Source organism: Myodes glareolus, chromosome 5 (genome assembly GCF_982192425.1).
Source record: "Myodes glareolus chromosome 5, mMyoGla1.1, whole genome shotgun sequence".
NCBI lineage: Eukaryota > Metazoa > Chordata > Mammalia > Rodentia > Cricetidae > Myodes > Myodes glareolus.
In genome coordinates this window covers 88,101,161-88,129,110 of record NC_142030.1, presented here as the reverse complement: position 1 = coordinate 88,129,110, position 27,950 = coordinate 88,101,161, and the positions used below count along the sequence as shown (strand labels likewise).

The following is a 27,950-nucleotide window of genomic DNA, read 5'->3' as shown; positions in this document are numbered from 1 at the left end:
CTGGAAGACGATAAAAGATGCAGAATCTGGTATCCCGGAGGCCAGTTGCGAAGCCTCCAAGCATCCCAGCCTAGGGCAGGAGGTGGGAGAGAGGCAATAACACAGCCTACTAGCAACCCGTAGTATTTCAGATGTCTCTGCTGGTCCTTGGGGAGGTGATGCCCTCTTCTCCAAGGCCTAGGGATGACCTACAGGCTAACACCCATGTCCCGTGTTTTAAGAGGAGCCGTGTTAAGGGTGTTTCTGTTCTGTGCATGGCATCACACTTAGATCTCACTCGTTGCAGTAAGAAGGGAAGTTTGGGTCTCCGTGGAACAACAGGAGTCAAGTCACGTCCATGACCTCATGGCATATTCTCAAACATGACACTCAGTAACATTTAGTGAACTATGTCAAAGTGAGAACCTCCAACTGTGCAGGGGGCCCTGTGCAAGCGATTGATAGTTTTCCCTGTTGGGGCAGCCAGGAAGGAAAGGATGTAGTGCCCAGCCCAGCCCAGGAATATCTCAGTTATCACCCAAGTCAATAGATCTAGTGTAGTGGCCTTTTCTTTCTCAGTGACTTTTCTGTACACAGATGTCAGTGGTGACATTCCCCCACTACCTTTGCTGGTGGCACATCACCTGCTAGACTTTCCTTTTTTGGTGTAAAACCCAAGACTGCTTCGTTGACTAGAGAATAAGGCAGAGGAGTTGTATACACCCTCCTCTCTTCCTCCAGGCCAAAGCTCGTCTGTCTCTATAAGAGAGAAGCTCCTTATATGCCAAGCAGCAGGAGGCCCAGGCACCATGAAGGTTCCCCTCTGGGGCTCTCTAACCTCCACACAGCACAGAATGGCTGGTAGGGTCTCTGACTTCTCAGTGCTAACATCCAATAGTCCTGGGGTTTGCTGCATGAGTGCCATAGGCTTGAAAAAGCAGGTGATTCCATGTAACTTGATTCATGGGTTACTGTTGCTCCATGCTGTGTTGTAAAATGTCTTTGCTCAGCTGGATGAGACAACCCAAGATGCTCCACATCCTCCTTTCAGCCCCATGGGTTCAAGGAGATGGATTTTAAAATCAAAGTTCTAGTAACAGGCCTGGAAGCACAAACCCCGCACATTTCATGAATCACACACACACATACACACCACACCACACAACACACCACATACACCATACCACACACCACACTGCACCACACCACACAACACAATACACCATATATACCATACCACACAACACACCACATACACCATATCACACACCACACAACACACCACATACACCATACCACACACCACACTGCACCACACCACACAACACAACACAATACACTATATATACCATACCACACAATATACCACATACACCATACTACATACCACACCACACACACACCACGGAGGGGTAGTTGTTGGATTCTCATGAAAGGTAGAAAACCATGTGTTCCCTGAGAAGATGATGTCAGGGAAGCGGGCCCACCGTGAGGCCTGAGCTCATGCGTAAGACTCTGCTCACCACAGCCTTCATCCAGGACATCTGAGTTGGGAGGCCTAATGAAGCCATCTTTCCTGGCGTCTCATGCCTGTCCTCCCTTGGTCATTGTCCAGGATGTTTTAGGGCTACCACTTCCATAGAACCTTCCACCCTTCCCAGACTCCCAGCTCCATCTCAGGAAGTTGCGCCTCCTGGTCTCAGTCCAGCCCTAGGTCAGCATCAGACTGTGTTTCTCACAGTAGTTTCCTCAGTGTAGTGAAGCCTCAAAGGAATGGGGACCTTGGAGACCCCCGAGGACACTGTCACCCTAACAAAGTCCCTTCCAGCAGTACAGAAACTGGAAAGACCTCGCCCAGCTGGCTTCAGGGCTATAAATGGGGACTCCCTTCACTCCCAAAAAGGAGAGGCTGGGGCAGGGTCCCTGTGTAGTTTGTGGGAGGTGTGAAGCCACTTACAGGTACAGTTTATTAGCTCAGTGAAGATTCTCACCAAAGATCAGAGCTAGATGACCTCACGGGACGTCTAACAACAATAAAAGAACAGTATTTGACTTTATAGAACTCTTGCTACGTGCCAGACTGTTTTTTTTTTTTTTTGAGTCTTTAAATATATTATCTAGGAGATGGAGAGACAGGCTCAGTGTTTAAGAGTGTTTGCTGCTCTTGAAGGGGATTAGAGTTGGAATCCCTGCACCCAACCTGAGATCACAACTACCTTTAACTTCAGCTCTAAGGCATCCAGTGCCCTTTTCTGGTCTCTGGCCACCTCCTCCTTCACATAAATGTACAGATACATGACACATACACACATAAATACAAATAAAGTCTTAAAAATCATATTAGCCAATTTAATTTTTCACAAGAAACCCTTAAAGTAAAATAATTACCCCATTTTACAGAAGGGGGAAGCTAAGACACAAAGCTCACACAACTAGTGAGCGGGTCTGGACCTCAGCCAACCCTGCACCCTTGAGTGGCATTCTGTGGATCCAGTGCAAATCCCTCCTTTTCTGAGGCAGGTACCAGGACCTGGCAGGGAGAAGTGCTAAGCAGCCAGATTCAGGTCCGAGGTTGGGGGGAGGAACCAAGCTTCAGGTCACTCTGGACACCTGCTCCCTCCGTCTCCATTAGACTGATGAGGTAACTGGCCCCCCTCCTGCTGCACAGGACACTAGCCAGCTCTGCTGGACACCATTGCTGATGTACAGTTGGGCATTTCATGAGACCCCTGCCCGTTCCTATAAAATCACAGCACTTGCTATTAGAAACAGAGTCTGTCTGGAGTAGGCTGGCTTGGATTCTCTCTTCCTGGCTCTCCTGCCCACACGAGGAGTTTGTGAGCCACTAATATAAGCTTTTTATAGCATTCAAAGCCTTTGTGCCCACTGACACCTCCTCACCTGACTTGCTCTCCAGCTCAACAAGCTGCCCTCTCCCTTGACTTCATTCGCCCTCCTGTCCGAAATGCTGGCCCTGCCCCGCGATCCCCTATTCAGTGGCATTTCCACATGACTGCATTCAGTCACTTCAGGTTCGTGTCTCAGGACTGTCCTAGAGGCATGCTCTGCCTCCCTCGGTCCTGGAAATTTTCCAAAGGACAGAAAATACCTCTCCTTCCATGACACTTTTCTCCACAGAGCCCAGGCCGTCTTCACTTACTGTTTCTCCGAGGCTGGAGCCCCAGGATGTGGAGAAGCTATCCACCCTTCCCCTTCCCACTCTGCACTGAGGAGCTCCCTTTATGAAGAGAGTCCTGGTCAACCTCTAGCTTAGCTGACACCATATAGGGACCTCCCAGCCTGTTCCTTGACAAAATAGAAAAGAGCCCCGCAAAAGCACCCATCCTGTGGGCTCCGTGAGCAAGGCTGACGTGTCCTCTGTACTTTCCTGCGGCGTTTGGTGGTCACTTGAGAACGGCTGGGGAGCCATGGGAGGTGCATAAGCAGAGATAAAATACACTGCTTTAGAAAGAGCTCCCAGGGGTTGCCCTGTCTCCATCCATCAGCTTGACACTCCTGACGATAGAGGCGATGTCTTCTCTATCTAACTGGGGGCACCAAGGGCAAGGATTCTCAACGCCTGTGCTTAAGTCTGGACGCACACTCAGGGATGGTTTCATCCTGTGGCCTGATGCAGAAGCTGAGGGCTAGAGGGGGCATGAGTTGTCCTTGGGGATCTTCACCCCTGCTGGCCAGGTGGGGCCCAGGATCACGGGGGAGAGATCCTATGACCTAATGCCCCTGCCCCGAGCATGGCTTCTTCCCTAGCATCAGCTGTTCACCCTCTGGCACCAACTTCCCAGATTCCCAGCAGCCTCGCCGCCTGCAGCTGGTAGTAGAGATCAGGCTGAAACCCTATCCCCGATCAGTGGCTTGGCCTTGGAGCTCTGGCTAGTGTTGGGTACCAGAGACGCGGCTAGGATGAGGACTCAGAAGGGAGCTGGCCTGGAAGGACTGCGCCTCTTTAGTTCTTGGGAAAGTTTGCCCTTGGGAGGAAAATCCCGACTAAGAAATTCAGAGATAGGATAGGACCCTGCCCATAGAGCTGGAAGACAGGAGGACCTTTCCCTGATGGCCCCTAACTCCCATGTGTGATGGCAGAGGCAGACAGCTGCTGGCTGAGGGGACGCTGTCGGGTCACCAGTGGGTGGCATCTGTTACTGCTGGGATGGACTCTAACAGCTACTCCCTGAAGCCGAGATGGAAGCTAGCATACATAAAGCCTGCGCTGTGTGCAACTGTGCCAGGCGTTCGGTGTTCCGGTCTCTTGTTGGTGCCTCCTCTAATTGTTCTCTGCCGTGGGTCACAGGCAAGAGGCTTGCACAGCATCGTTAGCTTAGCCCGTTCATCGTCAGATCTTCAGTGTGGACTTTGATCGCCAGGGCAACATAACGATGGTCTTGCCATTCAAACCATCTTGTCCATGTATGATAATTACATGAGGGCTCATGCTGATTGGTTCTCTTCTCACTTTAAGGCAAAAGCCCTGGAAGGAGGATCTGCTCTTGTTCATTGAATTGAAAACAGTTCTTGGTATTCATTTCGTTTGTTTTGTATTATGTTTTGAACGATTGGCACCTAAGAGCATTTCTGTCTTAGTTAGGTTTCTCTGGCTGTGTTAAAATTCTGACCAAAAACAACATGTAGGAACAAAGGGTTTGTTGGGCTTAAAAGTCACAGTCTATTATGAAGGGAAGCTAGGGCAAGAGCTCAAGACAGGAACCAGGAGGCAGGAACTGAATCAGAGGCCATGGAGGGGGGCTGTTTACTGGCTTGTTCTCCATGGCCTACTCTACCAGTTTTCTTACAGAACCCAGGACCACCAGGCCAGGGATGGCACCACCCACAGTGGGCTGGCCCTCCTCTATCAATCATTAAGGAAGAAAAGGCCCCACAGACATACCCACAGGTCAGTCTGATGGAGGCAATTTCTCAGCTGACTTCTTACCAGATGACCGTCTTGTGTTGAATTAGAAAGGAGAAGGAGAGAAAAGAGAAAGTTAACAAGCCCAGTCTCCATGTGGCATGCCTGACTCTGATTTGGCATGGCAGAACGGTTTCTGCATGGCGACTCTATGATCGTTATGTCGGGAGATGGAGACCTACCTGTAACTGTGACTTTCAAGGTGTGTGTGTGTGTGTGTAATCCGGGATCCATAAGGTAATTAGCAAAGACACTTACACCACAGTGTAAGTGGAATTACACTGTGATTAGAAGTCCCATTTACAAACAAAGTGGGTCAAATCCTTGAAATGTAGTGATATTTTGTTTGTGCTTTAACAAATAAAGCTTGCTTGAAGATGAGAGTGTGCAGATAATCACACTAGTTAGCCAGAGAGGCCAGGCAGCGGTGGCGCACACCTTAAATCCCGGCACTCGGGAGACAGAGGCAGACAGATCTCTGTAAATTCAAAGCCCTGGGCTACATGAGATTGAATCTGTCTAAAAGAGAAACAGAGCCAAGCAGTGGTGGCTCACACCTTTAATCCCAGCACTAGGGAGGCTAGGGAGGTAGAGACTGAAGTGATAAGGCTGGGCAGAGAGAAAAATATAAGGCGGGAGGAGACAGGAACTCAGGATTCAGTCTGAGGCTTTGTAGAGCAAGCATTCAGCTGAGGACTTGTAGAGACAGGACATCCTCTTCAGTCTGAGGAGTTTGTAGAGGTGAGGACTGGTGGCTGCTCTGCTTCTCTGATCTCTCAACTTTCACCCCCTATCTGACTCTGAGTTTTTATTGTTAAGACCAATTAAATTCATGCAGCATCGAAATGAGGGCCTGAAGGGGGATACAGGGTTAATGGAGCAATTCTTTCCTGGCCCAAATGAAAGTACTACCAAGTAGTCACAGGACCACCAAGAGGCTTGCCAAAGCCAGCCCTCCCAGTTCCTGGGTAGAGATGGGAACTGCCTGGCAAGAGAAGAATCAGAGAGGCACAGCAGAAAGCCAACTCTTTGGTGAGGGTGGTGGTTTAGGAAAAAACAAACAAACAAAAACAAAAACAAAAACAATTGTGGGATCTAAGAGGCAAAACAATTAAATTCAAATATTTAAATATCCCTAACACAAACACGACACAAGTCACCATAAGGTAAGAATGAGAATGTGGGGTGTGCTTGGTGATATGCAAGGCATTTGGCTCTGAGGCAGAAGAGCCAGCTCTGGGGCATCTTACTGTTTAAATTCCTATGTCTTCCTTAGTTCTTCACCCTAACTGATTCCCACCCGTTTAATTTCTTGCCCATTCATAGCCTGCAGGTAGTAAAGAGGAATTCACACATGAAGTCTCGCTGGTCCAAAAGCCCACACTGACGTTCTTCCTACTGATATTGTCTCTTTCTCAGTTGGGACTTTATCAATGTGTTTAAGCCACGTGACTGGAAAGTGTCAGAGACAAGTCTTGATCCCAGGTCCAAGAACTGTAAGCCCCTTGCCACCTGTAGGATCCCGAATGTCCACCTTGTAGGTCAGGAAGCGACATTGCTGCTAGTTCCAGGTCCTCCAGTCATAACAAGCCCTCTCAATTCTCAATTCCCTATCTTAATTTCTACTTACCTGTGGTCTTGGTCTGTTTCAGCCAAAAAGTTGGCTTAACTTGATCCCAGAAAGTCAGCCAGGAAGTAAAAATTCCTTTCTTTAAATTCATGGATCACCCAAGAAATAAAGGCCAAGATACAGTTACTATGTAGCTCAGGCTAGCCTGGAATTCTCTAGGTAGCCCAGTTTGGCCTCACATTTACTATCTCAATGAATATTGGTTGGCAGGTAGGCCTGATTCAAAAAATAAACATTTGAAATTGTACGGGATTTTTTTGTTTGTTTTGTTTTTCTGTGCGGAAGGTTAAGCTATCCCTCCTTCCTATAGTGAAAGAACCCAAGGCCAGGGTGAGGAGGAGTAGATGAAAGCCTTCATCCTGTCATTAGTAGAGACACCACAAGGAGGCTGAGGAAGAAACGTCACATGAGATAACTCTCGGAGGGAACAGCAAGGCTCAGGGACCATGCCTCTTTCCTGTCGGTCAGATCACACCATGCCCTGTGAGGAGATGGGCTGAACGTCCTGGAGAACTCTTTAGCATGGGAAATGAAGGCTAGAATCATCGGCTCCAGGAGGGACACAAGGCTGAGCCAAGAACGAACATTCCTGGTTCTTCGGTTCTTCACACTCTCATTTCTGTGAGCCACTGTGCGGACGCACTGTCCAGTGAGTCCCGATCAGAGGCACAAATCAGTCACCAGATGCCAAAGTCCTTTTCCGTCATGGGCATTGATGAGACTCAGCTGGCTCCTGTCAGTCCCCCGGGGACAGGCATCTAACAGACAGGTGGTCCCTGAGGCCACTCTAAGTTAGTTGGGGAATTCCCTGGGCACTTTCCAGAATTAAATGCTGGGAGGTGGGAGACAGGAGCGGTTCAGGAAAAGGAGCCTAAGAGAGGAGCACACTGCGGGGGTCTGAATCAGCCAGTGCAGGCTGGGCAGCTGGGCAGCGGAGCAGCAAGGGGTTCAGAGCTAAGTAAGGACTTCCCGCCTTTGACAACCGACCCTAGCGGTAGTCCTCTGCTCATAAGAGCGCCCCCCTCTTCTCGTTTTGTACATGGTCAAGGCCCTGTCTGGAGAGGAGAAGGCTGTCCGCCTGGCTCCACTCCCAGTGATCCTGCATCATCAGCTGGTGCTCTCCCTACCTTCACCTCCCCTCATTCTCAATTCCCTACCAGCAAATGGGGGATAAGAATCCCACCTCACGGGGGATGTGCCACACTTCAGTACTTGCATGAGGTCAGAGGACAACATGTAAGGAGTTGCTTTGTGGGAGGGGCAAGCGGTGGCAGTCATGCTGGACTATCGGTTGACAGGAAAGTGACTTTGGCTTTTGACTCTGAATGGAAAGTCACTGCAGGGTTCTGAGCAGAAAGGTGATGAGACACAACGCAACACTAAAGGAGTTCTCCGGCTTCTGGACAGAAATCAGACTGAAGGGAAGGAAGGTAGATGGAGGTAGGGCAGGCCTGTCGCCCACACAATCTGGGAGAGAGATGACCAGCATGGGTGCAAGTGGTGAGCAAGCCCAGGGATGGATGTGTACGTGTGAGGGCCACAGGCTCTGCTGCCGTGCCAGGCTTCTCATTCTACAGTTAAGTAGTTGTTGGGAGGGGTTGTCTAACCCACTGATGGAGAGTTCTCTGGGGCAAGGATCAACTGTGCATTTCCTGCACTGAATCTAACTCAGCACTGTAGTGAAGGAAGATGCATCTGAGCATCTTCTTGGTAAGCTGTGCCATTTGCCTCCGAAGACTCTTCCCCAGCCTCCCCTTCTGCTCAATTGGCCTGACTCCACAGCAAGTGCAGGCTAGCTAGGGCCAGCTGTATGGGGCTGTAGCCACTGGAAACAAAGGGCCAGAGAATGAGATAGAGGTAGAGACAGGAACAGAGGGAAAGGAGAGATGAGAATTGTCTTAGTTGGGTTTCTACTGCTGTATCAAACACTATGAACAAACACGCTGGGGACTGGCTTACTCCCCAATCACAGCCCATCATGAAGAGGAGTAAGGCAAGAACCCAAGGCATGAACCTGGAAGGAAGGACTAAAGCAGAGACCATGGAGGGCTGCTGCTTACTGCCCTGCTCCACATGGCCTGCTCAGCCTGCTTTCTTACACAACCCAGCTCGGGTAGTGCTGCCCACAGTGGGCTGGGCCTTCCCACATCAGACACTAATCAGGAAAATGTCACATAGCCTTGTCTATGATCCAGCTGGATGCAGGTATTTTCCCCTTGAAATTACCTCTTCCTACATGGCCCCGTCTGGTGTTAAGCTGACACAAAACCTGCCCAGACAGTGAGGAAAACATGCTTAACCTGTGGCCAGAAAAAGCACGTGCTAGCGACAGGGAGGCGTGATGGAGCAGGAAGTCACGAGGCTGAGGCCCAACAGTGAGAAAGCAGAGCCTGGCCTCTTCTATGGGACAACTCACGCCTGACACGGGTGCAGATGCTCCACCGAGAAGAGCCACATGGGTTCACTAGGACAGCGGGGACAGACTGCCTCAGATACCCTGAAAGCTGTGCAGTTGGGGGCATGTACTCTCCAGAGGCCCTGGGGGTCAAAGTTTCACACCAGTCTTCTGTCTGTAGCCTGGCAGTTCCTGGACAGAGAAGAAACAGATATGTGAGGGTAGTGATGCCGGGGCTGGAGGGGCATGGGTGGAGGCAAAGGTGAAGGAAGGTGGGGTGGGTGAGACATCTTCAGAGAGGAGGAGAGGGGACTGTGGCTGGGTCCGCAGGAGAAGCAAGAGAGTCACGGAAAAGTGGAGGCGGTGGAGCTCTTCCCCCTTCTGAAAGATACAACATGAATTCCTCTTCCTAAACTAGTGATCCGCCAGACTTAGCCCCACCACCACTTTAAACCTCCATCCTTGCCAGGGACTCCCAGGTGCTGAAGGGGTCCCAGCTGTGGTCACTCACGCCACACCTACAGCTTACACTGTTACCTGTGGCCCACGCTCGAGTCCTGCTTCTACTTCCTGCCCTCAGCAAAAGATGCCCACACTTTGTTTAATGTGTAAGAATGTGAATGCATGCACGCGCGCGCACACACACACACACACACACACACACACACACTGTTAGGGGCCCAAATATCATCTGAGCACTTGTGAGATAGAGGCAGGAGGATCAGGACTTCAAGTGCAGCCTCTGCTACCACCAAGTTTAAGACCAGTCTGGGCTACATGAGGATAGTACCAATAACAATAATAATAATAATAATAAACAACTTCTATAAAAGGGATTGTAAGTCCTCTCCCAGAGCCTCCTGCCTCATCCCCTTCTTCAGTATCTGAGCTAGTGAGTGAAAATCCGGGTGAAGCTGGGTTTTACTCCAGCCTAACCTGCAAGTCCTGCACCATAGTCCTCTGACAGAGACCCCTTCCTACCACTGATCCACGCGTGAACCCTGAATTTGTATCTCCCTTTCTGCCAGGCATCATTCTCAAAGCTTGCTAAAGGTCCATCTCCATTAGAAACCTTTAGGTCAGCTCCACCTGGCTTGGCTCCCTCTCCAGCCCGCCTCCAGGCACCCTAGTGTCATGAGCACAGACCAAGCACCAGGCTGCACATCTTGCCACCCACGTGCATTCATCGCAGTCCCTGTGAGAGCCTCGAGGAGAAGATACAGTCTCCTTCTCCCCGCTGTCCCTCATAGCACCTCAGCCTGGGTGCTGCGCAGGAATTACCCAGCCTAGAGGATGGTACCAGGAGACTGGATCCATAGGGGCAGAGATCAGCAAGCCCTAAGCATATCACGTGTTTATCAAATGACAGCGCTGAGGAATAGCAGGTGGGAGGGAGGCAGGGTCATGAGCATGGACACCTCAGGACTATGGGTGCTGAGACTAAGCTCACTGCCCAGCACAGCTGACTCAGAACTTGAGGCAGACCGTCTCTACTGACTGGCCGCAGCAGTTGCCATTGCCTGGCTACAGATTTAGCACCTCTTACTCTGGCCATGAATCAGCTGTCTGGGTGCTGAGGTGATTGCTCAGTGCTTCTGCTAGGGATGACCTGTAAGGAAAGGGGAAAGAAGAAGCTGAAATCATCTGGGATTGAGCAAAGGGGCTGAGTGGGGTGGGGTAGGGGTGTCTTCCATGGCATGGAGGTGTGGAGACTCCGAAGATAAAGAAAACCTGGAAAAATCAACATCAAGACGCTGTCCCAAGAGCCTCTCAAGGGGGCAGAGGTCTGGGGCGGAAAGAGAACGACACTCTTGTTTGTTATCTATTTTAATACCCCATAAACGTGCTTTGATTGTAACCAAGGCTTGCTTTGCTCATAACCAGAATCTGGCTGGGCTGCCAGAATGGTTTATTCTGATTGTCCCCAAGGATACCTCGTAGGTCCTCTCACCAAAGGCCATAACTCCTGGCAACAAGTCTGGCGCTGCACACGGGACGGACTTCTGGGCAATTATGGCGGGCCTCAAAAAGAAGGGTAAAAAGAGATCAGAGCTAGTTTCCAAAGGGATGAGAGATGGACTTGGTGAGAGTGGTCAGAGCACTGAGGACACGTCTCTCCTTCTTGTCCCCCATTCCCTTTAGAAGTGGTCATTAAGCAGAGACGTGATGGGGCATTAAGTCCTCAATGTCACCTTCAACCTAAGTCCCTAGTTTTATAATAGTCATCTCTGTCTGTCCCCTCAATCTGGGAGCATTAGAAAAATTTAAATGACAGTATCTGGGAAGTTCTTCTTTCCCTGTGGGAGACAATTGTTATGTCCTAGGGATGTCACCAGAACTTCTAGACTTCAAACAAGCTTGGCCCGTGTCCCTCCAGTGGCAGGAGGTAAGGCTGAAGATTTCTTTTAAGTTGCGGAAACACGAAACTTTGAACCCTAACTACAAATGGAGTTACCTGAAGGACACAGGAGGTTCTAACCCACCCCATTCAGAGAAAACAAGCAGCTCTTTCCCGTGCTGAAAGGGAAAGCTTGGCTCTAAACAGGGAAGGGCTTCTACTCCTTCACACTTCTTAGAGAGGGTGTATGGAACATAATGGATGCATACATTGCTAAGGTAGTTATGGGGACAGTTACTCACCCGCTTTAATAAACATTTTCTGAGCAACTCTCATATGCCATGTGTTGTGCTAATAAGGGCTGGTGTCCTTGTTTTCGCCGGGCTTGGGTTCTAATTTACTCTTCTGGGGAGTATCCAGAGGAGACAGTGATGCCAAGGGAGGGAAGCAATGGCAGTGGTAGACGACTAGGAAGAGATGTTGGGAGCAGATACAGTGACCCCAGTCAAGACTTCAGAAAGGGAGCAATCTGGGAAAGCTTCCTGGAGGAGCTGGAAGGCAAAGATGAAAGAGACAAGATGTAGATGCTTCAGAGTAGAAGAGAGAAGGTGTCCCAAAGGAATCTAAGTAAGTCCAGCACACCTGACTTGATTCCTTGAGGCTCCTCTCCAGCAAGGACGTCTTATATGTTGCTTAGCATCAGGCCCCAGACACTAAGCCCCTCTGCAGCCACACATAGCCTGGTGGGGCTTTACTTTGGACTTTCTTTCTGAGTGCATCAGAAAAAGAGATAGTGAGGCCATGAGTAGGGAACATAAGGTGTTTGCCAGCTGTCTGAGCCTAGACACCTACAGGGATCCTTACTCAAGACAGCATCCTATCCATCAGTTTCTGTCCACTCATGGTCTCATGGTCTCCGGTGTGTAGGAGAGGCGGTGTCCTCTGTTGGTACAAGTCCAGGGTGCACATTATTCAGTTAGCATCATACACAGAAATTGCTGGCATGACACTTCTGCTGCTAGAGTGCCCACAACAGTTTCCGTCCCTAATTCCTTTCTCTCAGGGGCCAGCAACATAGACCATTCATGGTGCGGGAGAATTGTCTGTATTCTGTCAATCATATTTTAAATATATGCTGATTGGCCAGGCAGGAAGTGTAGGTGGGAAAACCAGAAAGGAAGTAGAGGTGGAGCAAAGAGAATGGGAGTATTCTGGGAAGCTCCCTCCGCAGTTCTGCCCAGACCACCCGAGAGGCAAGATGTAAGCTGCCCCGCTGAGAAAGGTACTGAGCCATGTGGCTAACATAGATAAAAATAATGGGCTAACATAAGTTATAAGAGCTAATAAGTAGCCTGAGCTAATGGGCCAATCAGTTTATAATGTTATGGAGTCCTCTGTGTGATTTTCTTGGGGCTTGCCAGCTGTGGGGTACCAGGTGGGACAGAAACCCCCACAAGCCGGCCTTCATGTTACACAGCCACGCCATTTTCACATTATCTATGGCTGCCTTCTTGTGTGGTGTGCATTCTATTCCTAAATTGTTGTTTGATCTCCCCGAGAAGATGATTTTGGAAGCAGGAATGCCCTCCTCCCCCAACTTCAGACCCAAGTCTGGGGATGCCCCTCAGACTGTGACGGGAGGCAAGAAAACAGCAAAATAGTCCAAGAGTAAAAGCATTGAGCCCTTGGAGAGCAGCTGGAATGTAAACTATTCCCAGCAGAGGTTTCTATTGTTTATCCCATGACATAAAAGTGCCTGCGGGCAGGAGAGAAGCTGGTGCAGCCTGGTAACGTTCATCCATGGACAGAAAGCTCAACCAGGAACTCCAGCTGACTGCCTCAACTTCCCCAGATGGCTTCTGCTGGATTTCACAAGTGTTGCATCTGGTGACAGTATCTCTGTTTCTATTTCGCCTTTGCTTTGGAAGCCTCATCCCAGGGAGTACTGCACTGCCTGGGAACTCCAGCCAGCTGCCGTAGAGGGATTTCCCTTGTTGATCTCAGATGGATGTTTTGAGTGTTTGATTTAATGAAGTTTTGCTATCAACTATATATCATCTATCTATCTATCTATCTATCTATCTATCTATCTATCTATTACCTACCTATCTATCATCTATTTCTATCCATCCATCCATCCATCCATCCATCCATCCATCCATCCATCCATCTATCTATCTATCTATCTATCTATCTATCTATCTATCTATCTATCTATTCATCTATATAATCCATCTAATCCATCCATCTATTATTTATTCTTTTACTTTGGTTTGCTATATACTTACTAAACTTACTCATTGAAAACTAGAAGTATGGCTATCATAGCTCATTCTCCGACTATACAGAACATTCTACCACAATTTCAAAACCCAGTGTGCTCTGCATACAATATTCACTTCATGGGAGAAGTCTGAAGAACTCTGGGCATAATTTAAATCCTTGTATGCACCCCCAACAAATCCTGAAGACCTGCCTCAGAAACTCTATTCTACCAAATGCCCTGACCTCATAAACTATCAACTCTGAAATACATGGACCAAAAACAAGAGGACCCTTCTGTAGGGAGTTATGCTGTGTGCCCATGCATGTGCCAGAGGTTAGCGTTAGGAGTTCTCTTCGTTGACATCCACGCTATTATTTGAAACAGTAGCTCTCACTGAACCTGGAGCTCACTGATTTAACTAGACTGACTGACCAGCAAGTCCCAGCGATCCTCCTGCCTTCCCCCTTCTCCATCACTGGGATTATGTGTGAGCCAATACACTTGGCTCCTTTTCATGGCTACTGGGGATCAAACTCACATGATCATACGGTGCAGTAAGCACCTTACAGAGGAGAGCCGTCACCCGGGCGTGCAAGAGGGCATTCTGAAGAGCAGTATGAACTGCGCTTAACTCCCAGGCTCTCTGTAAGCTGAGACTGGATGATGCAAGGATAAATTCAAAGGTCTAGAGAAAGATTATGAACATGTTGCAGCGAGGCAAGAAGAGTCAGGTGACAGCAAGAGGGCCTGGGCTATAGGGAGGCCAGCAAGGGGACTCCTCATTCTGTGACCTGTGAAGCAGAGAGGCCCTGTCAAATGATGCTTTTGTCTTTTCTGATAGCTACCTTATCAGCATTTCTAATCCTACAGGGTTGGAGCAGGTCTCTCCTAGGGCAAGAGCCAAATTCAGTCAGGAAACACGGGCCAGACGTTAGGTGGAGCAGAAAGAGAAACAAGTGGAGTTTGTGGAGGTGGAATCCTCCAAGGAGAGGGTGTGTGCGGGTGATCAACTGCAAGGGCCTCTCTGCAGGAGGACTTCACCATCTAGAGGAGAAAGTTCCAGGCCCATTCTCTCTAGGTGCTCAGAGAACAGACTTTGGAGCCTGGGTTGGAAACCCAGCTCTGACAACATACTTGCTCTAACTTTTGCCAAGTAATTTTTCTTTTCATTTCTTTTCTTTTCATTTCTTTTCTTTCCTTTTCTTTCTTTCCTTTTCTTTTTTTTCTCTTCTCTTCTCTTTTCTTCTCTCCTTTTCTTCCTTTCTTCCTTTTTTTAAGTTTCTCAAGACAGGGTTTCTCAGTGTAACCACCATGGCTGTCCAGGAACTCGCTTTACAAACCAGGATGGCCTCAAGTTCACAGAGATCCACTTGCCTCTGTCTCCCAAGTGCTGGGATGAAAGGTGTGTGCCACCACCGCCCAGTTTGCCAACTAATTTACCTTCTTGGCATATCTTTTTCTATATTTGTGATAGTTAATATTGCCTATGAACTTGACAAGGGGTAGAATTGCCAAGGAGGCCATCTTCTAGGTGTGCCTGTGAGTGATGATCTTGATTGGGCTAACTGAGGTGAGAAGACATACTCTAAAAGTGGGCTGGAGTTCTAATTTTGTTCAAATGTGTAAGTCAAGAATCTATTTTAAAGCTCAGGCAATCTCTTAACTGTGATCCTGTATAATATCAAAAACAAGTTACACACTTCAAATATATAATGACACACAGTAAAATTCTCATTCCGAAAGGAATTACAAGAGAATTACAAGAAATATCAGAATAAAGAAAAAAAAACTCAGCAAGGCAAACATGAAATTCTGCCTATTATCCAGGGCTCCTGATAGAATAATCATCTAGATCCCAAAAGACTAGGCATAGTGGACACACCTTTAATTCCAGCACTCAGGAGGCAGAGGCAGACGAAGCTCTGTAAGTCCAAGACCAGCCTAGTCTACATAGAAAGTTCCAGGACAGCCAGGGCTACAAAGCGAGACCTTGGATAGCCCTACCCTTCCAACTCTCTGCCTACACACACATATCCTATTTCTTAGGCCAGCTGGACTTCATGCCTACAGCTTTCTTTGGCAGACATCCCAGGGTTCTTTCATCTCCAACATCCTGGCATCTCCATTCTACCTTAAGCTACATCTTCCTAGCCCCATACAATGTCTCCTCAGGGCCTTCTTGTATGGAACCTTGGGAAAAACCTCCAAGTCTTGAGCTGGCAGCAAAACTAGGCACGTCCATGTGGTAGGAGGTTTGTAGTCATGATGAATATAAGGACAAGGGGGTAGAAAAAGGCAAGGTCTCCTGAGTAAATTGGGAGTGTGGGAATCATGAGAGAGGGTAGAAGGGGAGGGGAGAGGAAGGGAAGGGAGTGGAGAAAAATATATAGCTCAACAAAAACAATTTTAAAAAGTAAATTAATAAAAGATAAGAACTTAAAAAAAAAACAAAACGGGAAGCAGGCTCTTGGACATGAAACTGACATCTCGAGCCCAGTGACCTGGCTGTTAACGCCACTACCGTCCCCTTACCAGGAAAAACTTGAGTGCACAGGGACAACTTGCACTGATGTGGGAGACTAATCATTAGGCTTCCTCCGTGTACCTAGCAACTGAGACTTGCGAACTCTCCCCGCAACCCCTTGATATTTAGGGTAGAGCCATCTAAATTCCAGGCTCTGTTTATTTTAAAAAAAAAAACAATTCCATTCTTATTTTTTAACTATGTATAGGAAGACATATGTGCACATGAGTGCAGGTATCCATGGAGACCAGAAGTGCTGGACCTCCTGGAACTGGATTACAGATGGTTGTGAGAGCAACCTGGTATGGATGCTGGAAACCAAACTTGAGTCCTCAGTGTGCAGTTTTAACTGCCGTGCCATCGCTGCAGCCCCCAGGCTCCATTTGTTTCTTCGCAGTGATAGGGAGCAAACCCAGGGCCTCATTCATATAGACTACGCCTGGCAAAGGAAGCTGAATTGCAGCCCAGTCTCTTCTTAGAGGTATCCATTAAACAAGTCAATAAATAGTTTCTTTTAAAAACACAGAAAAATAAAGCACCTAATGTCTCCCAGACACTGTGTTTGGTCTCTCGCTCATGCTGGGACATGTAGAGGACTTGACTGGACTGGGTGAGACACCAATTATAAGGACTTGTTTCTTCAAGTCATGTGTCTTCCGGGACTGATGTTCATGTGTCAGGGAAACCGTAGGAACCCCTTCCTTACATATTCCCTTCTGCCTGTCCCTCCCAAGGACGGCAAGCCAGCTCCCTATCCCAAGCTGAACCAGCTGCAGTTGGCTATGATTAACGGCCTCTATTAGCAGCAAGCTGTAAACCGATCAGGTACACACTGCCCATGAAGATCTCACCTCCCCAAATCCCTTACCACCTAGTGACTGCTCTTTAACTCCGGAGGCCCCTGTCTCTCCCAGCTTGAGAAACATGGTCTAGGAAATGGCTTGACTAGAGGAATTCAAAATGTTTTGGATGTAGAAAACAATCTGTGGGGGAATGTCCAAAATCCTAAAATTGGTTTCGTGAAGGTGACCCTTTAAGCAGCAGGGTGAATGTCCAAGCCAGGGAAGACGATTTGTAACAGCCTCAAAAAAAAAAAAAAAAATTAAAATTAAAAAAGTCAGGGCTATCTTTGACCACCTGGACTTGGGCAAATTACCTCCCACATCTGGGCCTCATTTTCCCTGTTAAGTGAGTGATTGGCATAAGACAGTTCCCAAATTCCCGCTAAGGTCAGCAGAGTCAACAATGGCTCTGGTCACCAGGATCCTTATGAGAATTACTATCCAGGCCTCAGTCCCTGCATGTGAGCAGAGTCTACCTAACCGCTCACTCCTCCTGCCTGGGCAATTAGTCCCATTTCCTTCTGGCCAATTATAATTGACTTTCAAAGCAAACCACAATTTCTTGTGGGTAGCATCCAGAGAAGGGTGTGAGACCTTCAGTCCAGAGAAACCCATAACTTTCTAAAGACCATCTCCCCACTTTATCCCACAGGGTAAGGTGATTTTTATGGGTCAGCTTAATGCGTTTGAACAGACAAGAAGACAGCCCCATAGAGACACTGGAGGGCCAGTGCAGCTTGGAGAGATTAGGATCAATAAATCTGGGTCAGCCTCCGTTTTCTCAATGCTCCCCAGAACGCGAGCTGAAAGCCTTTAAAGCCAAGAGACCTAGCCAGCTATGAATGCAATCTGAGGTAGGTAATCTCTGCGTGTGAAGTGATTATGTGTAAAAACAGCGGCTTAGTGGGTCCGTGCTGCTATGTCTCCTGGAATCAGCAGGACCCAGCCTCCTACCTCACCCCCAGGACACAGAGTGGTGACCTCTGAGCGCAGTGCCCCACCGTCAGCGCACTCAGCAGTAAGTGTCCAGCCGGCTTTCCACAGCCACCTTCTGGGCAGGGACCCTGCGTGCTGAGGTCCTGGCCTGGGGGCCCTCGCAACCCCACAGCAGCAAAACACAAGGCTCTGCAACCATCCCTTCTCAGAAACCCTCCCAGGCTATGGGAAAGGCCAGGGCCAGCGGGCAGGAGGCTGCAGGGCAGACGCCCTGGAGATGTGTCACATTTTTCTCCGGGTTAATTACCTCAGCCTGGGAATCTGAGCTGTATCTGTCTCGGGCACAACAAGCCTTGTCGCCTGGTGGGAGAATCTTAATCTTTCTCAGGTGACAGTTGCTGGCCTGGGACAGAAATGTCCTTATCCTGGGGGCACCACCTGTCCCACCAGGCTGCAAAAGTCTAGATCTGAGGTGGAGTAGCTTGGAATACGGGGATGGGGATTGGACAGATGGAATGTCAGGTCACCCGTAGGCGGGGCTAGGATGGGACTTGGCCTGAACGGAATTCCCCCCTGGAGAGCCCAACCCTCTGCCCTTTTGCATCTACGTGGGTAAATATTTAACCTTTCCATTTTTGCAGTGGCTTGTGAATCTGGGTGTCTAGCAGAGTTTGACACATAGTAGGCACCCGATACCTGTTTGTTGAACGTGTAAGTCCTTCAGCTTGTCTGTCTCCTAGGGAAGTGCTGTTCCCAGACTAGCAGGTATTTCATCGCGCAGTTATGACCTGTCACATGTGCTGCTGAGCATCCAGATGGGCGTGTTTATCACTCTGAAAGATAAGTTAGACGAGATCGGCACTATTTCTCACCAACAGAGTAACTTAAGCCGGTAATAGTTGTGGAGCCTATGACACCAGCTAGTTGGAATTTTGAGATAGTAAGATTGCTTGAACCCAGGATTTTGGAGCTAGTCTGGGCAATATAGTGAGACTCATCTATTAAAAACAAACACAAATACAATAAAGGTCTTTCAAGTGGGAGCGAAAAGGATGGAGACTGGGGGCGGGGGGGGGGGCGGGGAACACTTGTTTCTTCTGCTACTAATAACAGTTTCTGATGGCAACTGGAGAGATGACCTTGGGCCTACCAAGGTGCCCTGACCTGAGACCACGCCCAGTCTGTCCAACTGCCTGTCTTCTAGACTTCGCTCTCTAAGCAGGGGTGGGGGAGGCAACCATCACTGTAGATACACCCCTGTGGAATGCCAAGAGTGAGTGTTCTCGCCTGCCCTCTTTGTGCCTAGTTCCTTGGCCATTTCTTGGGTGATATAAATTTCAGACTTCTGAGTTTAACTATTCAGTTACTATTACAAAGAACTGGAACCCCACCCCCACCCCCGACTGTGGGAGTCACAACCACTCATCCCCGTGTTAGACAATCTGCTAAACATCTTCCCGGGACTAAACTGAAAGAATTCTGTCTCCTTTAGACAGATTCTATCCCTCTTCCATAGGACATCCCTTCCTAGGGGTCAAGATGGTTATCATTCAAGATTCTCATATGGGGTCAAGGCTCTCATTGCGCTGGCCAGTGTTGTATAAGGGCATTCTTGTATGTGTTCTTCATGGCATGCGTCCCTAAGTGGAACACAGCACCCAGCTATATGGGTGAATTACTTAATCCAGATCAGTGGTTCTCAACATGTGGGTCGAGATCCTTTTACAGAGGAGGTCAAACAACCCCTTCACAGGGGTCACCCAAGACCATTGGAAAACACAGATGTTTACATTACGGCTCACAACAGTAGCAAAATTACAGTTAGGAAGTAGCAACGAAAATAATGTTGTGGTTGGGGGTCGCCACAGCAGGAGGAACTGTATTAAAGGGTAGCAGCATTCAGAGGGTTGAGAACCACTGATCTAGGTAGAATTTTTTAATTTAAAATAGGGTTACTAGATTCTAAGCTTTGTTAAGTAACCCCGAGGTCAAATGCTTGCTCATTTGCTCAGTCGCATTGCACTGTGCTACCCACTAGTGCAGCCTCAATTCCTCAGCTCTCATCGCTTGTCTAAGTGGGAAACAGACTCAGCCTTCGCTTCAACCACGCAGGATTTTTTGGGGCGGGGGCGGTCCAGTGTTCCTTTTCCCTGTATTCTTCTTATCCGTCCTTATTATGGTTTAGATCAGAAATGCCCCCAACAGTCTTATGTGGTAAGTGTCCAGTTCCCAGCTGGTGGCACTGTTTAGGGAGGTGGTTTAAAACTCAGGAGATGGGGCCTGGCCAGAAGTCAGCAGGAGCAGAGCAGGGAAGGTGGTAGCCGGTGTCCAGCCCTCCGATCCGCCAGTCCTGCTTCCGGTTCACTCTCCACGTCCACAGTCTTCCCCTCTACACACCCGCTCCGCTGTGACATTTTACTTCACCATGGGCCACACTTGGTGGGACTCAGGACCAAGGCATCAGAACCTATGAAATCATGAGCTAAAACTGACCTTGCCTACTTTTATTCGTTTATGCCACTTGTTCTTGACAGCAATGTATGGTCTGAGTAGCCCAGAAAGCTGGCACTGTGGCCATTCCTGTAGCTTTGCTTGAGAATGTCGTTCAGATGCCATTTGAACTTACTTAGATTTGTTCAGAAATGCAAGCTAGAGAAGTCCTAGAATGTTGTTGAATATAATTTAACTGGTGGTCCCAGTGGAAGTTCAGAAGGCAGAATCAGGCAAGAGTGTGGACAGTAGAGATGGCTGGAGAGATGGCTCAGCAGTCAAGTGGCTGGCTGCTCTCCCAGAGTACTTGGTTTGATTCCCACCACCCGTAGAGTGGTTCACAGCCATCTGTAACCCTAGTTGCAGAGACTCCAGTGCCTTCTACTGGCCTACAAGGGCACTACAGACACATAGTGTACAGGCATACATGCAGGCAAAACACACATACACATGAAATAAAAATAAATAAAATATTCAGAAATGAGGCTTTTGACGGCGGGATTAGCTCATGAGGGTTTGGACCACATGAATTAATTAATCCAATTCATATATTAATGAATGAGTCTCAAGTAGGGTTTTGTTAGAAAAGTTAGCTCATATGTTCCCTCCCTCCCTCCCTTCTTCCCTCTATCCCTCCCTCCCTCCCTCCCTCCCTCCCTCCCTCCCTCCCTCCCTCCCTCCTTCCCTTCCTCTCACCCTCCCTCCTCCCTTCCTGGCCATAAGGAGAACTGTCTTATAGACAGTTTCAGTCTGTCACACACACCCTGGCATGGCATTCAGTGTCACCACAGTTCCCAAAATGATGGAATCAAGAACTCAAGCACTCAGACCTTTGCAATTGTGTGCCAAAGTCAGCATTTCTTCCTTTAAGTTGGCATTTTCCTCTCAGAGGCTTTGTCACTGGAAAGGAAACCAGGCCAGCACATGCATTTTATTGTATGTTTGCTATGTATAAGAAAAGTTAAAGAAAAAACAAAACATGAGGGGCTGGAGAGATGGCTCAAAGGTTAAGAACACTGGTTGCTCTTCCAGAGATTTTGCCTTCAATTCCCAGCACCCACATGGTGGCGCACAACCATCGATAACATGTATAATGGGATCTCGGTGCCCTCTTCTGGCCTGCAGGTGTACATGCAGAACACTGCAGACATAAAAATAAGTAAATCTTAAAAAACAAAACCAAACAAAACCCATGACCCGTGACTTGGTTTTCTGTGACGTCTTCGATGACTGAGCAGTCAGGAGTTGGAGCTGCATTACGCGTTAAGGTGTGTGGTAAACATGCAAACTTTCATATCGTTTCCACATCCATTTTAAATAGAAGACGGCTGTTCACACACTAGAAGCAGTTCCTCAGGGTCCCATCCAGACACCTGCCTTGTACCACCACCTACTGGTGGCCACTTCCCTATTGGACACCTCCGTGTGATCTACTGGCTTACTTTGATGGCCATGAGACCCTGTATGTACTGTGCAAACACACCACAGTGGCTACCTCCCACGCAATCCTAAAATTCCTGTCTGCTTGCTTCTAAACCATCAGTTAAAGCTCTGTGGAAGACATGTTTGAATCATGGACTAAAGGTGTTGGCCACAACACACTTGTGCCCCACACCGCCCCGTCCCCCCCCCCCCCCGGCTTGCCTATGCTTCCAACTTTCCATGTGTATATGTAAGGGGTGTCTCTACAAACACTGTCGTATATTCCCTTCAGTCTGTAAGAGTAACATGTCTGAAAACTTCCCTGTCTGGTCTCTGACAGTGTGTGGTCCTGAGGTGGACCCCTGCTGGGATTCCTTGTTTGATTGGATTCTTTGGTTCTTGTTATCAGCTAAGGAATAAAAATTTAAAGAATTCACTCAAAAACAAGCCATAGCTAATATAGAGATATTAGTCATTTGCCCATACAAATTGTATTTTTATAAGACTTGCCGGTGGCCTGCAGCTGTCTGAACAGCCAATCCCCCTATTAAATCATGTGTTAGTTGATCCCTGTTGACACCGTGCACCTGTGATCTTCCAACAGCAAGGACCCAGAGTTCACATGTAAACACATTAAGGCTAAGTTAAAATTAAAAAAAAAAATTAGAAGCCTAGCATAGTGGCACATGCCTTTAATCCCAGCACTCGACCTCTGAGGTAGGCAGATCTCTGTGAGTTCAAGATCAGCTTGATCTGCGTAGCAAGTTCCAGGATAGCCAAGTCTATATAGTGAGACCCTGTCTTAAAACAAACAAACAAACAAAAAACTCAAAAAAAAATACATGCATGCATGCATACATATACACATACAGTTAATGAAAAAAAAACTACGGGAAAAGACTATGGTGAGGTAATAATATACCTGAAGAAATTTATAATGTGTTCACCACACTGAAATATCTAAAAAATTTTAAAGCAAAATACGTGTGTTGAGTTTACTTTAAGGGTTTCCCACACTAATTTATTCGTAGGATGCACATCCCCACACAGGTTGCATCCAACCTACAATAACACTCCTTGACAATATTCCTAGGAGCGTGTTTTCTAAAAGGCTACTACCTTTTTTTTTTTTGAAAAATATTACAAGGAGCGTGTTTTTGAAAGCTACTACCATGTAGCAGTCTCAGAAAGACCATAGATCATCATCTTTCATAGGACACATAAGCTTTCTCAGTCAGCAGTCAGGGGACCTTTGTGAGTCTCTAGAGAGTCTCAGGGAAATCACAGCCTGAAAACTTCACTTCCCTAGAAGCACTAAGAAGGGATTTGTCCTTTTCTGTCTCTTTCCCTCCAAGCACACAATGGAGTTTTTCTTAAATGCATCACAAGGGACTAAATGCAGCAGCAAATGTGGGAAGCCAGCTCTCACACATGCAACCCGACGTTATGGGGCAACAATAACAAACATGTAAACCAACGCTACTCTTGGTCCCCAGATTATTGTGAGTGTGCAATTTGAAAGAAATATTTGTGTTTTTTTCTGTTTTAGTTTTGAGAGTGAAAATATAGTTAGAACCTTCACAAACAGTCTTTGGAGTCCTAAGTAATTTTAAAGAATGTAAGAGGATGTGAGACTGCAATGTTTAAAAACTACTGTTCCAAACAGCTCTCCACAGAGAGAGACTGAGGCCCTGTGGGCGGTGCTCCAGCAGGAGTCCCTTCAAGGAGACACAGACTGTGAATCTGATTCCATGGACTTAGTATAGCAGCACTATCGCCTACTGCCATGAACTAATATGCAAACCAAAAATTCAAAATATTTGGCTTGGGTAAGAAAATTGGAACCCCAAATTAAGCAGTTGTCTCAGCTTCTATACTCTACATCCATGTGCATATGTGCAGAGGTGGGAGCTGAGCCAAGAAATGCAGTGGACAAGGAAACATTGACCTAAGGCCATAAGCATCATGATGCCTGGTGCATGACTACAAGGAGAGTGCACAGCTGAAATGCACATGTGTGTGTGTGTGTGTGTGTGTGTGTGTGTGTTTTATGTACAACTCTGTGTGTGCATACACAATAGACTGGAGGGTCCATATCATTTATTAAACTTCAGGCAAAATTTATCTCAAGATTTTCATAATTAGGATGATTATTTCTTTTGTAAAGATCACTTTAGTGGCTGGGCAGTGGTGGCGCACACCTTTAATCCCAGCACTCGGGAGGCAGAGACAGGTGGATCTCTGTGAGTTCGAGGCCAGCCTGGTCTACAATAGCTAGTTCCAGGACAGATAGACTCCAAAGCTACAGAGAACTCTGTCTCGAAAACCAAAAATAAATAAATAAATCACTTTAGTGAGATGCTGTTGAGAGTGAAGTGTGTCTGTGAGACACAGAGAGGATGCCTGCACAGCAGGTGAAGGTAGACCTTTTTGTCCCTCTAGTTAGCTCCCAAATAACCACACAGAGACTTATTATCAATTATAAATGATTGCCCTATAACTTAGGCTTATTACTAACTAGCTCTACAACTTAAACTAATCTATATTTCTTATCTATTCCCTACCATATGGTGGTACCTTTTTTCAGCACAGCATATTCATCTCCTGCTTCCTCTATATCTGTCTGGCAACTCTGCCCTCCTTCTTTCCCATGCTTTCTCTTTCTCTGAAAGGCCTGCCTAACCTCTACTTGCCTAGCTGTTGATCATTTAGCCCTTTATTAAACCAATCCAAATGACAAATCTTCACAGCATACAAAAGGATTATTTCCTTTTTGTACCCCTTTTTGTCTAATTAAAAAGTAAGGTTTTAGAGCCTGGTGATGGTGGCAAATGCCTTTAATCCCAGCACTCAGGAGGTACATGCAGGCGGAGCTCTGTGAGTTCGAGATCAGTCTGGTCTACAAGAGCTAATTCCAGGACAGGCTCCAAAGCTACATAGAGAAACCCTGTCTTGAAAAACAAAAACAAAAACAAAAAAACAAAAAAAGTAAGGTTTTAACTTTAGCATAGTAAAACTAGATATAACAAAAACAGTTATCAAGTAAGAATTACAGTTCCACTATCCAGTCCAGTTGTACTTGGCAAAATTAGAGAAAAGACTGTGTTATTTATTATATCTTTGTGAGTCCAAAGTTTTATACTTAATTTATCTTTTATCATAACTAAGGAAAACTTTAAATCTAATTATTTAGTCTTTAACTCCATCAAAGACCCCAGAAGGGTATATTACATAATGATAAAGACATCTATAATGATGGCCCATGTTGGGTGGTAGATCCTGCGTTTACCTAATTATTCTTTATAAATAAAAAATCAGGAGTCAGATATTTGGATAAGAACCTGAATGATCAGAGAAGCGACCAGTGACCTCCTATCTCTGTTCTTCCATTCAAAGGGACTGAGATCCTAAGCCCCACCCTACTACTTCCTATCTCTCTATCTGTCCTCAGTCCTCCAAAACCTCTATGGTTAATTTTGGTCAGCTAGGAGCTCCACCCTCTGATTCAAAGCAAACTTTATTGTCAGAATGTGATCAAAATATCACACAACAAGCAGGACACTGCTACGGCTAAAGAACTTACATTTATGCTAGGCATCCCTCTTAGTGCCTGCCAGCCATTTGTCACTGACGCCAGCCCCTGGAAGGTAAGTTCTCCGTAACCCTGACTCAGTGACTCCCCCCCCAACCCAAAAATGTATAGCCTTGACATGACTATCTGCTGGTTATGATCTGACTCCTGTTTTTGTTTCTGTAACTTGCTACTCAGATACCCAAAGGTTGTTTCCAGTCACCTTAACCACATAACTTGGCAGAACAGAACAGTTTTTACTTGCTTACGTAGATACTGAGGGTCTTCTTGTGGTTTTTCCCTTTAAAAATTCTTACTCATATCCCTCCTGCATGGCAACCTCAAATTTTGCTCAGAGTTTGTTTGTCCTGTTAGCAGTTAATCAATAAATCTTCTAATTATAATTGGGTTGAGTCTATGGTCTTTTCCCAAGGGTCACAAACTCCTTAACAACCCCTCTGCCCTTACATCTCAGTATTTCGGTTTCTCAGATGCTTGATAAATCCTGCTTTGGTTAGAGACAATACATCTACTTAGGGTATCTGAGTGTGGGGCACCATCCATATCAAGGATGGCCCCGGTGCACCTGACCTGCCCTCAGTGGGCAGAATGGCAACTTCATATCATAGGTGGATCAGAGACTACTGTATCCCCAGTTATTGACCTTTCGGACATCACACAAATGGCTGACATCCATCTGTTGGATGAGCCTGTGGTGTGGCTCAGCTGTGGTTGTTAATGTCACCTTAGAGAGGTCATCATCTCCTATGAGCCCTAGACCATGGGGCACGGGACACATAAGCTTTGCTGGGTACTGGAGGGAAAGTAAGGGCACATAGCTGATGTCTGTGAGGGACACACAGTTCAGAGGTGATGACAGCCACCAGGTCCCCGCCTAGGAGCACAATGGTAGGTACAGGGGCGGGAAGAACACAGACCCTCTGTTCTAGCATGGATTCCAAACCTAGCTTATACTGACAAACTTATGCAAGGCTGCTAGGGTAAAAGCAGGTGCGAGAAGACCCGTGCTGAGCCACTTACTTTCTTCCTGCAAGCATTTCCATCTGTTTGCACCACCCTGCACCTTACCTCCCCTGCCTTTACTGTTGCTGTGGTAACGAAATGCCATGAACTTTGTGACTTAAAACAACACAACTGCTTTTCATCTCTGTAGGTCTTAAGTCCGGCATGTATGACAGTGAGCTAAAAATCAAGGTATATATCTATGGGGCTTCTAGATATCTACCGAAGACCACTTCTTTGCTTCTTCTAAGGCACCCACATTCCTTTTCTAGAAACTCTTTCCTCTGCCTTCAAAGGCAGCAACAGACCGCCAGACACACGGCCACATTTTTCTTGACCACAGTCAGGAAAAGAACTTCTCTCTTAAGGCCTCACCTGATTAGACTGGACTGGCCTGAACAGTCCAATATACTCTCTCGATCCTAACGGCCTCAATTTGTATCACAGCTGCAAAGTCCTTTTGCTAAATAAGATAACACAGTCACAGGTCCTGGCAGTAGCACGTGGCCCTTTGATAGCGGTGCTGGTATTCTTATCTCACGCCACCAGCTCAGAGAGCCCCTTGCCACCTTCAAAGCTTTGCCAACAGCCTGGGCTCCCCTGGCTCTTGGTCTAAGTTTCCACTAGCTTTTGTATTCTTTTCTCAACAAAGCTCTTACCATCCTAAATAGTAAGATTTAAATTTAAATTGTAACGGCTGGTTAACCATTAATTAAATTAAAATTAATTAAATTAAAATTCTTTGTAATACCTATCAAGTTCTACAAGAGCAGCATCAAGGTTTGCCTTCCCCCTCGCCTAAACAGCCGCAGCGTCTAGTACCTGACACAATAGCGCTCCAATAACACACCAGGGAAACTCTTCTGTGGCACATGGTTTTTAATACTAAATTACACTTTGTCCATATGACTATTTCTCCCTCTGGGGACCCCAGTCCATCAAAGCTGAAGGGATTCTTAGCTAAAGAAACGGGTATCCAGAAAGAGTAGGTGTAACCCAGGTACTGGGTTCCATAAAGGTCTGAGGTCAAAGCTCAGATGTCCTCTCAGTAGTGGCCCTGGGCTCAGATGACTCCACTTTCCTTCACAGTTTGTAAGAAGCTCACATCTGTCTTTCTGCAGCCTGCAACCTACCCCTCCTCCCAGACCCGGTCTTGTACACTTTGTCTCAATTTGCCAAGCCTTTAGAAGCAGTGTAGAATAATGAGGCACAGCCCTCTCTAGCCCCATACCTATTACTAATCCTGTTTTATTTTCCTCAAGTTGTCTTTGCATGCAGGAATAGGGACTGTCCCTTGAATTCCTTGTTTTAAAAAAATATATATGGCTCTTTAAATATTTTCAGACTGTGAATTAGCACAATCATACTTGATCTTGTTTTTAAATCGTATTGTTGTGACTAGTTTCATTTCTAAGTTGCTTTCGCTAAAACAGGAAGAGAGTATAACACTAGAAAGAACAAAGGCTTTGGGAGGAGTTGGCAGGACCCACCGGGAGAGATCCTCGGTTCTCTGTTGGAAAGGTAGACAGTCCCTTTTCTTGTTAGGTCTTGGTAGAGAAATGCCTTCCTCTCCCTAGAGTGGGAGCCTCCCGGACCAGGCGAAGGCGGGT

At 47.1% G+C, this 27,950-nt stretch overlaps 1 long non-coding RNA gene across 1 annotated transcript; it reads right to left on the bottom strand.

Annotated features, from left to right (window-relative positions):
- Positions 1-10,228: 10,228 nt before the first annotated feature.
- On the bottom strand, positions 10,229-27,943 carry LOC148122135 (uncharacterized). The gene is made up of 5 exons (XR_015737926.1): positions 27,831-27,943; positions 21,155-21,224; positions 18,531-18,667; positions 11,569-11,817; positions 10,229-10,950 (listed from the first exon to the last, which is right to left on the bottom strand). It is a non-coding gene; the product is annotated as an uncharacterized LOC148122135 (long non-coding RNA).
- Between the last annotated feature and the right edge of the window lie 7 nt (positions 27,944-27,950).